Below are 16,030 nucleotides of genomic sequence, written 5' to 3' on the forward strand. Positions count from 1 at the left end.
GGAACAAATTCTTGCGAGGAGAGAAAATCCACAAAATCCCAATTCACCTCTTCTGAAAGTAAGTCCGAGTTCCCTTGGGCAGTCTCCCCTGCTGGTGCACCCCAATGGATCGTTTTCTGAGTTTCCGTCATGTTGAATCACTGTCGCATAGATTGACTGCACACAAGCGCTAGCGAATCTATATAGACTACGTGACGTCACAGACTGCTCTCTTCGGATTGGATGCGGGCTGACTGAATTCTGTAACGCGTGTTAGGATTGGTGAATGAACTCAATCCGTTTCAATCCTTCCTATCCCTATAAATAAGCGCCGTTCACTGCATTGATTCACCTATTCTCGGAGCCTCAACATGTGGACAGACGTTGAATCTTCAACCCTTGTGTCAACAATGATGTTCAGGACGGACATGCTCATGTATGTCCGATCCAAGTGGACCGTTGTCCACAGGACCAACAGCAGCCTGTGGATAAGAAGAGTCTATATAGAGAGACAAGGTTGCCTCAAGAGGACTCTGATGTATGGCCCTGCTGTAAGACGAAGTTTGAGGAAAAGAAGATGTCGCAAATGCCCTTTATGTTAAGGGCATATTAACATAAACCAAAGGCCCTTTTCAGGGCCAGCCATATTTCTCGAAAAGAGATAGTCTTTGAATTGCCTACCCCTTTTTTTAAAATTTTTAAATTTTTAAAAAAAAAAAAAATCCCATGTTAAATTCCCCTTGTCCGTAGAGTGACCCACGATTTATCGCCATGTTAAATTCCCCTTGTCCGTAAAGTGACCCACGATTTATTCCCATGTTAAATTCCCCTTGTCCGTAAAGTGACCCACGATTTTTCGCCATGTTAAATTTCCATTGTCCGTAAAGTGACCCAGGGGTGTTTTTAATGGTAATTCCCATTGTCCGTAAAGTGACCCCATTCACTACTGTTTTGCTTCCTTCTGTTGGTTAGTTTATGACCATAGACTCGTTAACACAAGACATTCGCTTCTCCATCCATCGAAATGAACGAAGGACTAGATATGATGCTGGTGTACTCAGATATCGTAGATGCAGTGACGAAAGACATTTCCACATTTAGAATCGAGACTACTTTGGGCGGAACTTTAGTTTGCAGTACATTATTCATGGATGTTAAATCAATCATCCTAGTCAGCAACAACTTGACAAATTTGTATTGATGGTTCTGATGACAAGTTGGTAGGGTATCTGGAAGAGACATGGGTCCTCATCTTAGGATAGAAGGTTCTGTAAAAGAAGTATAAAGACTGGAGTGACCATTCCTCACCTCAACTGAAATTTCTTAAGACGAAAGGGATCGAAGCTGTTTTGCAACAGACTGCAGAGACTACCCATTGATCGACTTCCTTGAACGATATTTTCAAGAAAAAAAGAGCTGTGAACTGACGAGTTGTCATTTCCTGTCAAAAATGGAAACCCATGAACTCCATAACCTTCATACTCAGATCGTACACAGTTTCTTGGACTCTAGTAGTGTGTGCTAAAATTTAACTTCCTCTTCAAAAACCAAAAGAAGTTCAAGCCTATGTAATGGACGCAGACGATAGTTATTGTCGAAAAGCCCATTGGATAGCTGTCCACATCCTTAATTACCACTGTGGAATATTTAGATTTTTGTTTAATACCTCATCTGGAGGACGACATCAGAGACTTTATGATAAAAAATATTATATCCACTCATTTGAACTATGGGATGAAAGTCCATAGTGTGTGGACATTATAGTGTGTATTTTCTTTATAAACAACGCAGTTTTAGATTTCCTTAACAACTTTAGTGATTGTTTTGGTTTTTACCGTGGGTATTTCTAGAAACGATTATATTATCGAAAGGAAGTTTTGTGAATATTGTGGCTATAGATTTTGTTTAGCTGAGAAATAAAAATTGCATCCATGGAAAATGGCGTTGCTTTAGATCATCGGAAGCCAAGTCCGACTCCACATCCTTGTAAATGCGTTCATGTTTAATTTGTCAGATCGTCTTCATGTTTGAGTTTGAGAAGAATCTTCTTCTTATTAAATATATTAATTTAGAAACACAGGTGTTGACTTACCCTCTCCCTTCCTTGTCTCTACGTGCTCTTTCATTCTTTGTATAAAGACAAAAAAACAATGTTTTCTTTCACGTCTGTTTACCGCATCGGAGGGATGTTTTCCTTGACATGCGTGTTTCTCATATATAAAGCGCTGAGTTCACCGATCTTGATATCAATCGTTTCCCACCTGAGGATTTATTAAGTAGTACACTCTACATACAGTAAATTGTCGGGTGGAAGGATTTGCTTACTTACCAGCCGACGACAAATTAAGTATTTAGTTTTGCCAGCAGCCATGAGTCGTACATGTCAGACGACTCTATTCCAAACGAAAGAACAATCTTGCCACATTCATTAATTCATTTCATTCCGTTCAGATTCAGTCAGAGACCAGACATCAAGCTATGAACATTGATGCGCCTCATGTGGTCGGAGAGGGTTGGGGTTAACTATGGGGTGCTCGTGCTGCCACGTGCAGCTAATGACCATCCAACTATTTGTTGCAAGGAAGTATGGGACATGGCTGCATATACATGTCAGTGCACTATATAATAGACAAACCCCACCCCACCCCAGAGTCGAGTAATTCCAACGACAGGTTATACCATCGGCTGAGAATACCAATGCAACGGGTGAAAGTCCATGAGTGCAGGAGGCCGGGGATATTAGTCCAGCGAGGACACTCACCAGACCGTACCGCCGAGACAGTCACTCTGCGAAGAAGAGGCAGCCATCCAGGACCTCGAAGGTGGGAAACCTGCCGGCATGCATTTCCCTGACCTGGGAACTGAGACCGATGGCGTGCTGTGGCCTGGGAAGAATACCAGAGTCCAGTCGGGAAACCCACCAGACGATACTGGGGAGGCAGCGACTCTGCGGAGAAGAGGGTGTCACCCGGGAATACGAGGGAGGAAAACCAGCTGGCGTACCAGCCTTTTTCCTGGGATTGCAGAGCATCGACATGTGAGCAGATCATCCTGACCGAAGACTTAGCTAACTTAAATATTTATAATGGTGAACTGATCAAGGTTGCCTGAATGTATATAGTTTTCTTTTCAGCTTATTTGAAAATCGCTTTTGATAAAACTATATAATAGCACATATTTGATTTATTCCGTGCTACCGTTAAAATTAAAACTATTTATTGTATAATATTGCGTGACATAAAATAAAAATGAATAATATTACCCTCGCATTGGTTTCATTTTAGTTTTGGAAAGCTAATGTACATTTTTATAAAATTCAAACGTAAATGAGATAAATCAGATGTATAAGTTACTGTCCTAATTAAATATATGGCTCACACATTATTGGTTGTTATGGAACGACCACATTAGGTAAAACTGGTCAGAATATGACATAATATTACAGTCATGGCGTTTCAGAATGTTCTGGCATGCGTTTGGGGTCTCCGGACCGTCCAATCTATCCTTTGCCTCGGCCACACATCATTCTTGCAGTGTGAGGCACGCACATAGAAAGCACAAGACTCGTACATTTAAGCATTCTGGACTGTGTATCATCAGGTGGCTGGTCATTTCTCACATGAGACAAATTTTTATTTAATCTTTTAAAGCCCGAATGAGCACGCGGTGCGTGACGAGTAAGGGTAACTCGTTTGGTGGATTTAACTTCGAAACTTAGGGAAATTAATTAGTGCGCATTGGCGCACTGGTTTTGATTAAATAGCATGATGTTGATGCATGAACGCGCACGGAAGGAGTCTCTCTCTCTCTCTCTCTCTCTCTCTCTCTCTCGTGCGACTAAGTAAGAATTCAGCAGTGCTGGAATCAACAAGTCGCACAAGGTCTTATAGCCATTAGCTATCACTATTATCCATGATCATTAACGGCCAAAAAGCCACCCATCGTTGACTCGTCTACGAAAATAACCGGAGCAGAAAAACGACCAGAAAAGTAAGACAGATCTTAGTATATTCAGTTTCTCCTGTATGAAGTCAAGGAGCTCCACCCAGACAAGCCAATCCCTTAGAGCTCCACCCAGACAAGCCAATCCCTTAGAGCTCCACCCAGACAAACCAATCCCTTAGAGCTCCACCCAGACAAGCCAATCCCTTAGAGCTCCACCCAGACAAGCCAATCCCTTAGAGCTCCACCCAGACAAGCCAATCCCTTAGAGCTCCACCCAGACAAGCCAATCCCTTAAAGCTCCACCCAGACAAGCCAATCCCTTAGAGCTCCACCCAGACAAGCCAATCCATTAGAGTTCCACACAGACAAGCCAATCCCTTAGAGCTCCACCCAGACAAGCCAATCCCTTAGAGGTCCACCCAGACAAGCCAATCCCTTAAAGCTCCACCCAGACAAGCCAATCCCTTAGAGCTCCACCCAAACAAGCCAATCCCTTAGAGCTCCACCCAGACAAGCCAATCCCTTAGAGCTCCACCCAGACAAGCCAATCCCTTAAAGCTCCACCCAGACAAGCCAATCCCAGCAGCAGGGGGGGCGAATCGGACATTTTGTCCAATCGTTATTTTGCTTAATTATTACTTTCTGCAACTCAACGATCTAGTGTCGTCAGCGCCTGGTAAAAAAAAAACGACGACGTCGTTGGGGGATCGTCCAAACGTCATTTGGTTTAATTAACACCTTCTGCGCGCCGATCCCCAGCGTCGTCAGCGTCCGGTAAGCACATCGACGACCGCGTCGATGTCATCGCCCCCTCTGCTGCTATGATCTTACAAACAGAGTGATCACTAACTCCTCCTCTTGCAGATCAATTAGGTTATTTGACTGATCGGTAAGTCTGAAATTAATTCTCGTTAAAAACCGATCATGGCATCGCATATAGACCGGATTAATCGGACTCTCAATGATCAAAAATCCCGGAGGGGCTGTTGGTGAAAACGAATAAAGGATATACCCCTGTTGAGCTTGATTTGATTGCTTGGTATCCACCTGATAACTCCCTTCGATAACATCACACACTAGATTGATCGCTATCACTGATGCGATATTTACGTTGTATGGAGCAATATGCCTACCACCATCTCCGTTATCGTGTCTGAGGATAGTTGATGGGGGGGTGTCCGCGGGTGGATTCTCGGGCCATCCTAGTATGGTTCTTATTGAACTGTTATAAATATCAACCATATACCCCGGTGTGCTTATTTCAATCGTCGACGATAACGTCGGTTCATGAACCGTAATAGCGATTTTTGATTCCTTTCCTGTGATCGATTTTATCCTGCGTTGAAATTCTTTATTGATTTGCTCTATTTGGTATGACCCAGTTGGTATTGTAACCTCCTCCCAGTTTGGGGTCCCATCGGGTTTATTTGTCCGTGCAAAAACCAGCGAGTTATTAGGTTGTTGTCCGTTAAATGCGTCCGCTCGGATATTAGGCCAACTGTGATATACTCGCAATTTTGCCAGCGCTATTTCCTTTACTGGAACCGGTGATGGGAAGTTCACACTGAATTCGGGTTTCGTTGATGTTATCGATATCATACTTGTTTGTACCGGAGTGGTGTTCTCCGCGATCCGCTGAAGTAATTGAGACCCTTCGGGGTTCAGCGACATTATTATTATTCGTTGTTTTTAGTGTCTAATTTTAACAACCAGGTGGTTTCGGCTTCCAGTTGAAAATCCTCGATTTTTGACATCGCGGAGCTATATAACTGGACCATCGTGGAGAATTCAACATCGGATACGAACAAATTATCAATCGATAACGAGATCAACCCGGATAATTTCGAGTATGCGTCGGATACTATTTGATGTTTTACTGTATACTCGTTGAGTTTTTTCTGAAAACACGATGATATCTTCCTAGTGATTGCGTTGGCAACTCCAGCAACTGTTGTCATTGCGGAGACAGCGATTGGAACAGCGATCGGGGTTATCGTGGTCACCGTGGATAAAATAACACCGGCGCCAGCTACTATACCCGACACCGAGTACACGACCGCGTCAATGGCGGTTATTTTACGACGGTATTTTTTTATTTTTACACGGTATTGTTCGGAAAGCGTTTTCAAGTTCGCGGAAAATTCTTTTGCGGTATCGAATCGATATTGATGTGACGTCGGTGATACCTCTGATTCAACTTCCTTGGTGGTCATTTTTATTTTAAAAGAGCTAGTGTTTTTAATTACTTAGATTCGCTGCAAATTCCACATACCATGTAATGTTTGCCCGGGCTAGATTTCTATCAACGGCATAAATTGTAAACTGTTCAGTTGCGTTCTTGTCTATAATTGTTGATATTGTATTGTTAAACCCGGATGAACTCGACGATAATATATTAAACTGCATCATTGAAACCAGTGTCAATCGATAAATGCCCTTAACAGTTGCGGTGATATTTACTGTATTCTGTGTAGGAGTCCAATCGAATGATCCATGCCGAATTGTGTATACTGTGTTGATGATGTTCTCATGAGGGATTTTTATTTTTTCGAATTGCTCTGCTACTCTCGGTAGTCCGTCTTTAATCGCTTCAACATCAGTTTTAATCGTTCCTATTTCCTGTATATGCGTGTCCACATCTTTTTTGTTCGCTGCAACATTAGTTTTGATTGTTTCTATTTCCCGTGTATTCTCGGTTATACTTTTTTTGTTCGCTGCAACATCAAGTTTGATTGTTTCTATTTCATATGTATGCACGTCTATGCCTTTTTTGTTCGCTGCAACATCAGTTTTAATTAATCCTATTCCCCGCCAATATGCGTCTACATTTTTTTTGTTCGCTTCAACATCAGTTTTGATTGTTTCTATTTTCCGTCCATGCGAGTCTACATTATTTATGATCGTTGCAACATTAGCGCCGATTATTTCTATTTCCCGTTCATGCGCGTCTACACTCTTTTTGTTCGTTGCAACATCAGTTTTGATTGTTTCTATTTCCTGTCCATACGCAGTGATATCATTTATAGTTATTGTGATTTCATCCGGTTTGGCATTTTTTTTACCAAGGAATTTATCAAAGTTGTCATCGATCCTGTTAACATTTTTTCGTAACGAGGTAAATTGACCCGACAGCGTCGTAAACTCCAAAATAGTATTTTTTATTGTTGCAAGATTCGGTTCGGTTACCGTCGGGGTTCCAAAAAAACTAGCGGTAGTGAGTTGTATATCGGTGACAGATTTTTTCACATGCGCGTCAAGTTCGATCACGGATTCATTCAACCTTATAGTACCGTCTCGGATTAATTCTATTATTCTCTCTATCTCCACTATATGTTTACCTGGTCTGAGTCGTCCGTCGCTGGTATACAGCGCGATAGCGTTCTCGGCGGCATCACGCTGTCGTATTAAAACGTCATTCAGTGACACATTACCGGATTTCAATTTACCCTGGCGGTCTTGAAATACAACTATTTCGCCCGGGTCAACACTTGTTAGATTCAACATATCAGCGATTTCATCCTCAATTAGTTTTTTTATGTCGGCGGCGGTCGTTTCCGCGGATTGTTTCAGCGCCGAAACCGGTCGCCCCCAGATATCAATCATTATTATTGTAAATGTTATTCTCTAAAATCCGTTGAGCTTCTACAACCCCACTAGTGTATTCGTTTACAACCACATGAGGTGGTTTCCGCGATGATGAAATCTCCGCGAGTACGTTCAATACCTCACGGCCACATATCGGCGGGTCACTCAATTGCTGTGTTGGCAGCGTGGAATAAAAAACCCGGGCTGAACACGCCCGGGCTGAACACGCCCGGATATACCGCATGAACTCTTTCGGCGGGGCTAACCCGTATGAATCAAAATAGACGATTGCACGCGGATCAATCGCGTATGCAACCCAATGAGTTCCCGCTCCGGAGGACCCATCGAGGTTAATTATGCCTGTTTCAGTATTCCTTGGGGCCGCCGGTAATTGATCCCTCATAAAAACACCTCTGAAGTTTTTTATCGCTAACGCGTTTGCGGCGTCTATTAAATCAAAATTAGACATGGGAGTCATAGACTCCCGAGTCAATAAACGGTTCCTGGTAGTCTTAGACCCTTTCCCGAGTACCATGAATACGGGGTTCCCGGTAGTCTTAGACCCTTTCCGGCCACGGGTCGTTTTTTTTTGTAGCCTTTCCCGGTTGCCTTCTTCAATGCCATCCCCGCCGCGGTACCAACGGCTCCTAACGCCGCCGCCTTAGCCACTGCTGGTGCGGCCGCGGCAATCAACGCTGGAATCGCAGCTAACAGTGGAAATATCCCACCGGTCCTTTCCATGTTTTTAATTGCTGCGGCTGAAAAATCTATTTGAACACCCTTTTTATTCTTCATCGCATCATTGAAATGTTTTATTTGACGCGCCGTCAACGATATCTTATGATTACCACCTGCCATCTGTGACGGCTTCAGCGTTATTGTGGTTCCGCATTGTTTAGCCGACTTTGATCGTAATTTCTTGACTTGACCATCAGTCAACTCTACACTGACGACACTATACGACATTTATTGTAAACGCGTTTTGTGCTTTCAATTACATGTTTTCCACTGGCGCATCAACGATTCTCATTCGTCCACCAACGCCTTCTAGCAGCATTGATTTATCGCTGAGAATGACAGCAACCGCTCTATAATTAACACCACCCGGGGCTATACGAGCTCGGAAGTGTATATCAACGACGGATTGTCTCGTTAAATCAAGATGTTCCAGCGAAAAATAATAAATCGGATACAGGTTTTTAAAATCAAGTTGTGATATTTGCAAACCAGTGTCGACGTTTTGATCACGACCCATATACGACAGCAATCGATGATACACACGTGCGATATGGTTGTCGCCGTAATTAAGCTGTATATCCTCGGATGGTTCCTGTTGTCCGTTTATTCTCAGCGAAACATCCCTGACTCCTAATTGATCAAATATCATATGGCTGCGTTCTTGACTACCCAATCGTTCCCTATTCTGCAGCGCTATGAATATATGACGCGGGGCTGAAACACCCTGTTTTGACGCCAGGTGCCATGTAAACGTATCGGCGACGTTATCCTCTTTAGCATCAGTTGTTACCGCTAGCCAACTCAACAACGATTTCCCTCCCTGTTCCATAAATGCTAACAATCGTGCTTCCGTGGTAACTGATGGAGTCAGCACCGGCATCCACAATGCCATTTTAGTTAAAACGACTTTACCGGCAGCGACGCCAGCAGCACGCCATATTGCATTGTTATCATCACCCCTTCGCGTCAGCGCGATTGTATGCTTAGCCCCATAGACAACTTTTCTGACATTTCTGCAGAATCCAAATATGTGATGGAGTGGAATCGCGCATGAAAACTGTCGGCGTGGTCCTTGCAACATTCCTACTCGTGCTGCGAATCCTAGATTGTAATCATTGTTGGTGCTTTTTATAATATTGAAATTAGCGCCTGGTCTTGCTCTGCGGTCTGGATTGGCTGCTTCAGCCTGTGGGTCAGCTGCGGTATCTCTTTCCGCCAGCACGTTAACGTACTGAAGATGGTCAGCGTTATTGGTGGTGTCCTTCGAAAACATCATAGATGGGCCCGCCGATCTTGTATAATCATCCGAGTATCTCGCCAACCCAATTATCGTTGTTGCAACATCAACCTCGCGTTCTATTGATTCAATTTCTCGCCCGTCAATAAGATATCTGGCGCTCTCAAATAACGCCATGATACCGTTGTTGACGAAGCCAACTCGAACACGATGGTCATCTGCGTATGGTGCATTATCGGCGGCATTTGTCACGAGTTCTCCCTCGATTTCGATAAACGCTTCACACGGCAAAAAATATTTACTGGTATCTTGGACTTGAAGTTCAATTCGCGATCGTAGGTCGGGTTGCGCTGCATAATAAGAATAAAATTGATAATCACGGACAGAATCATCCCTGCGCACTGGGGCGTCCATATCAAACGCGGGATCAGCGGTTCGCGCAAACATTCTATTATTTATCATGTTGATGTTTTCAATTGAAATCCATCAACGTCGTTTTCGTCGTAAATTCTTTGAATTTAAACCACTCCCCGCTATCGCGTTCATGAGCGCGTTGGTTGCCGCATCGGCGGATGGCGAAGTCGCCAACGACTGAGTCGTCGCCAACGACTCTAGTTTTTCTTCCACGGCGTTATTTATTACTTTACTGACATTTGCAGGCATCACTGTCGTTGATGGCATTACCGGTGGTTTCTGTTTTCTTTTTGAAAATCTCTTGGATTTCACCAACGACATTAGTTTGTCCCGCGCGGCTGAAAGCGCCTTTCCGGCAACATCTCCAATAGCGCTGATTCCCTTATCACGAATAACATCAATAGCCTTCATTCCTAATTGTTTGGCTAACGGCGCTACTTTTGGAGCCATTCTTGTAAATAACCCCGCAATGGTGCTACCGAGACCATCTCCATAGTACGCGCGGTAAACAGGCAATCGCGAGTTTACCACGTAGACGAGTACTGGTTTATCGTGGTTGTAGTGTATGATCATCCTTATTAAAACACCAGTTTTCCAATTAATCATCCACGAGCTCGTCTATGAGCGTTCGATATGCATTAATGTCCATAATACCGCCTGCAAATAACCGCTTGCAAATATCAGCGGCCTCATTGATTATTTCCGGAGAGTTATTTCCGGCTCGTTTTCCTCCAATTAGTACCTCTAGCCGTGATATATCACTGAGAACACTGCCAGGACAGGTAACGCCGTAGGATTCTTTACCAACAGAGTATCCTTTTCCTTTTTTTGGTGTTATAATCTTAACTTCCTTGTGGAATGCGTCGTAATCGGATTTACTATGATGTGGTAATGCATCTTTATGTTTACTTGCTAAATACACTATTCTTGCCCAGTCCTTTAACGACTTTATATTTTTCTCGTAACCGCTATTGATATGCTTCTTATCTCGTATGTTCTTAGCAAAATTGTTGGCAGTAAAATTAATTAATTCTTCCCTGTTGCTGAAGCCTCTAATTTCATCTATTGTGCTCTTCTTGAGTACAATACGGGGTATATTCCCCTCTTTTTCTTCCGGTATTTCTTCTTCTGGTGTTTCTTCGGGTATTTCTTCTTCTGGTTCTTTCGCAGTAGCACCTAATTCTTCCTCGTCGGCCATTGTAATATAAGGTTCTTGTGGTTCGGTTATAGCGAGTGGTGGTGGCCTCCGTGTTGTAGCAGCCGCTATTTTTGCAGGGAGTGTTTCTAAAGACCTTTTTGTTTGTTTTGTCTCTGCCGCTATCTTTTCAAGCGCACCAAGAACGGGTACAGTTGCCGCCGTAACATCCTTAGTCGCTTTAGTTACCGGGGCAAATAACTGTTCACTTCCAACAGCAAAATCAGTTTGCATTTGTTGTCGCGTTTGAAGTTTCTCTCTCACTCTGTCTCGTAACGGTATAAACTTTCTAAGCGCTGCTAGCCGCTCTCTGGCTAGCCGAGTAGTAAGTGATTCACCTACCATTATTGTAAATTGATCCGCAATTTTCTAATTTTCCGCCGAGTGTACCATCGGGGGCTCCACGGAGTTTTCGTCTATAATCCTTCTAATGTTTTTGATCTTACTAGAAATCTCCCGGCGTCGTTCATAAACACGTCCGAGTTTTTTTCGTATTATTTCAACGGCAGTAAATAGTCCAATGAATGCATTTGCGTCATTGTGGTACAAGTTTTCATTGATCGTATGTTGTAATCGTTTTATAAAAAAATACTCGCGGGCCAGGGTAAAACGCCCCCGTTTTGATTGCTCGTTAATAATTTCATAATCGGATAATATTTTTTCACTGTCGAGACCATCAGATAATTCAATTCCTTGATTTTTTAATTTTGAAATCTCGGCTAATATATTATTGATGTCTTCGATATTCATTATTCTTATAAAACATCTTGTTTTTAAATAAAAAGAAAAATGAAACCCCGTGTATCAATTCCGAAGGTGTTTAATAATTCGTTAGACGTGACCTCGTCAGCGCCATAGGCGCCGGTGACTTCATCACTCGCTGATATGAAAATCGAATTCTATGCCCGGTCTTTTTTGAGATCGCTGAATTCTGTATTCCTTCTGCAACAAATCGTATTGAGGCGATATAAATGTCAAAATATTTTCCTGCCTCATTCATCGACTGAAATATTTTTTCCTCGTGAGTTGTTGTATCAAATGACTTTACGGGTTTTGCTTTCTTTGGGTATTTACCGGTTTGGCCTTTTTTGGTATTCTGACTTTGCGAGATAGCTTGCAAGTTTGTAAGAGAATTATCAGTCTTATTATTATTAATATGATCAATCACAAGCCCATTTTCGATTAATCCGTTGAATGCTTCAAATACAATCCTGTGAACATAATACTTCTTTTTTCCGGCACCAAACATCAAATACCCCTGATTATTTACGGTACCAACCGGCTTCTTCAGTCTACGATTTCTAACAATGCCGTCGCGAGACGCCTCGTAATTGACGAGCAGGGGATGCGACTGAAATTCTCGGTCCATTTGTATAATAATACTACTTGTCTAATTTATTATTTGGTTTAATTATGAATCTTTCAACGTAGTCCTGGGGGGTTTTGATGACGAAATCGGCGGTGGGGTCAATGACGGCGTTTTTAATTCGCTTGTCATAATAGCGTTTTAGTTCCCTGTATCGCTTTCCGCCACAATTAATACACAACTGCGATTTTCCTCTTACACCGACGTGACAAACCAAGCACGGGAGGGGGCCAAGAGAACCATTACGAACGCTTTGTAAATGATACCCGCAGAATTCACCTCTACATGATTTATTGCACGGGGTTGTCGACCCAATCATCAACCATTTGCAGTGATTCATTATACTATATTCTTTCATTTAAATACTTGTTTTAATTATATGGATGAGTTTGAGAGATTAGCAGTAATTAAGCCCTGGAAAAATATTAAGTTCAATCTCGACAGAGTCCTCAAGGACACACCAAAAGCGTTAATAAACGATAAAACCCTGTTGAATAAAATACGCGATTGTATCAATGAATTCAAACGTGATGGTGCATCTCATAGTTGGTCAACATTTCGAATTGATGGTGTTGTTGATGCTACCATGAACGACAACCGCGCAGCAATGATAATATCACAACTTGACAGTAAAAGGTATTTCTTCAGAGTAAAATTCATTGTCCGGGTGGAATCAGGCGATTGGATCATACGTGATAAATTTGAACCAGTTTTCAGCGACAAGAAAACAGTCACTGTCAGCCGCGACTCCAAGCCGGGGCTGTTAACCGGAATTGACAGACCATACTATGAACGAGCGTATCCTGAAACAGCAGTTGTCTATGGAATATACCCGTTAAATAAGAAACCTGATATCGGAAAACTGAAACCAATGAAACAGTCAACGGGGATAAATTGTGTAGCAGAACGAGTAATAGAGCATTTTACAAATGCATGTCGAGGAAACAAATTGACTGATTTACGACGTAGCAAAATCAACCAGTGGGAACTAACCGTAAAAGAGCGTGGAGCGACCATCAGCGACATAGCGAGATTAGAAACATCGCTGAGATTTCCAATAACCGTTACAACGATAACCGGTGAAGTATTACACGAATCAAAGTACAAATCAAAGGGAGCCCCAATCAAAATTATCGATCATAACGAACACGCATGGACGCCCGTGATCACAATATTTCCACGGAATAGAACAGTAAAGTATATACCCGAAGAATTTTTAGGAGAACAATTCTCCAGGGATGGTTTTCTCGCGGAGAGGAAACTATTTGATGCTATTGCCTACTTGTGTAAAAACGACCCTGTATCAGTGTGGTTACTTCGCAGCGCTGAAAACGATGCGGATACCTTTGATCAGTTTGTAAGGCCAAACGGCGAATTATATCGCACTGAAGCATTTCACAACAGGATGAAAAAAACCGCCATGGAATTTGAAGAGCATGATGAACAACTGCTAACAAATTGTTTTACGATTCCATCGGTTGTAGCTCATGTTGCAGCAAGGAAAAATGCGTGGAGACCAACGCGCAAGGAATTTCTACCGGATGTACAATCCAGTTGTTTGGAGTATTATCACGGTGGATTATGGAACACTGAATACAACCGCGACGCTATGATCTCGGTTGATATGGTTGCCTGTTATCCAGCGAGTTTTCTCGGGTATGGATCCGCCGCTGAGTATTTCAAACGATTTGGACACCCCAGACATGAAATGACTCGTGTTGCTATTAATGGACCACTGCCTGATTTTGATTTAACCGGATTCGCTCGCATAGTATCATTTGAATTCGCGGCAGGACTCCATCGCTGTTGCTATATTTGGATCGGTAGACACATGGCTGAAAAGAAGTGGCTGCCAATAGCGCTGCTACGGTATATGATTGATTGTAGCATGCTTGTATCGTTGATTGTCAGTGACGCGATTATATCATACCGAGCGCAGACTGAAGTCTGGTTACCAGAACCAGAGCGTCTAGATAGCATAATTGACGAATCCAGAAAACACATTGATGCCGACGAGGAATATATCATCGAATGGTCCAGGAGGATATTTAACCAACGAAACCGCGAGGCAAAAGATCTCGGTAGAAGAATAATTGGTAAGTTCACACAAGGTGGAAGAAACTGCGACTACAAACGATATTGCTCACGGCTGATTATAGATGACGCAGAATATGATTTCGTAATCAAGGACGCAGTGGCGAAAAATAGATACGTGAACTGCGAAACAGCTTTCTTGTCCAATGGAACAAGGTTGGGTACAGTTGTTACCTACAGCGATGGAGACAGCCCGGCATACCCGCATTTGAGGGCGTCTATGCTGGGTTACGCCGCTATTAATTTATTCTCGATGATAAATAGATTCCCCGATACCGCGGTTAGAGTAGCGGTTGATTCGTTTTACATAGACGTAGCGTATAAGGAAAACGTAGCCGAGTTTACTAGTCCGGACGAGAGTTGGGGTACATGGAGAATTAAAAATGAAATACGACGCGATTATTCCCCGTCAGCAAATGTCATCGTTGAGAACAATTACCTACGCGGTGATAATTTATCAGAATGGTCTAATGCACCATCGTGTTCTGATCCAATTTGTAGACACAAAACAGTTTATTTAAGCGGCTGTGGCGGGTCAGGAAAGACGACTCGGGCAATTGAATTATTTCGTACGCGGGCAAGTATAATCGTGCTTACACCGACCCATAGACTAGCGCGAGAGATAAAACAACGAAATGTTGACGCCGTTACTTATCACAGCTTTTTTCGATACAGCGGCGGTGAGTGGACTCCTGATCGAATGGGTGAAAAATTTATTCCCGATATTATCATCTGGGATGAGATATGTACTGTTTCGTTAGATACTTTACAAATGTTTCTTGAGTGGTTGCTGCGCGCGAATACAGCGGTAATCATGTGTGGGGACCATGGCCAACCACCACCATTTGTCGGCGAGGGTCCACATGATTGGTTAAGGGGTTTTGTGGACTATTATGAAGAAACCGATACTGATTACCGGGCACTTGATGAACAACTGCGCGAGGTTAAGAAATTAATCAGATTACAGCCGGATAGAATTCAATGTGAAATAATCCGCGAGGTGATTCCGGAAACGCCGTTAAATGAATTCTGGGAAACATGGAGACCAAACGATTTGATTGTAGCGAGTAGAAAGATAGTCAGAGACACACTTCAGCAGAAGTTGTTTACGTTGCATAAGGAAAAGTTTCCAACGCGTCCAGTGCCGTTATGTTATAGACCCGCGGACACACGGCGGCAGAACATTGAAGTTGAAATTCCAGCCCCGACAGCGTCGGGGACAAAAAAACAAATTCTCGTGCTGAATGATATCGTGCTCGTTGATATCAGCGTCGTCGAGGACGCGCTACGTGCTGATAAATCCCCGTGGACGCTAGGATACGCAACGACAATACATTCCTCGCAGGGATTAACCATCACGGATACAATTGTTTGGATAGTTGATAATCGCATCGAATGGTCAAATCTAGTCTATCTTGCAGTGTCCCGAGTACGGAGAATGAATCAGCTTCGAAGAATTGTTGTTGACGGAGCCGGT

The sequence above is a fragment of the Sinohyriopsis cumingii genome, chromosome 12 (assembly GCF_028554795.1).
Source record: "Sinohyriopsis cumingii isolate HCF-2022 chromosome 12, ASM2855479v2, whole genome shotgun sequence".
Taxonomy (NCBI): domain Eukaryota; kingdom Metazoa; phylum Mollusca; class Bivalvia; order Unionida; family Unionidae; genus Sinohyriopsis; species Sinohyriopsis cumingii.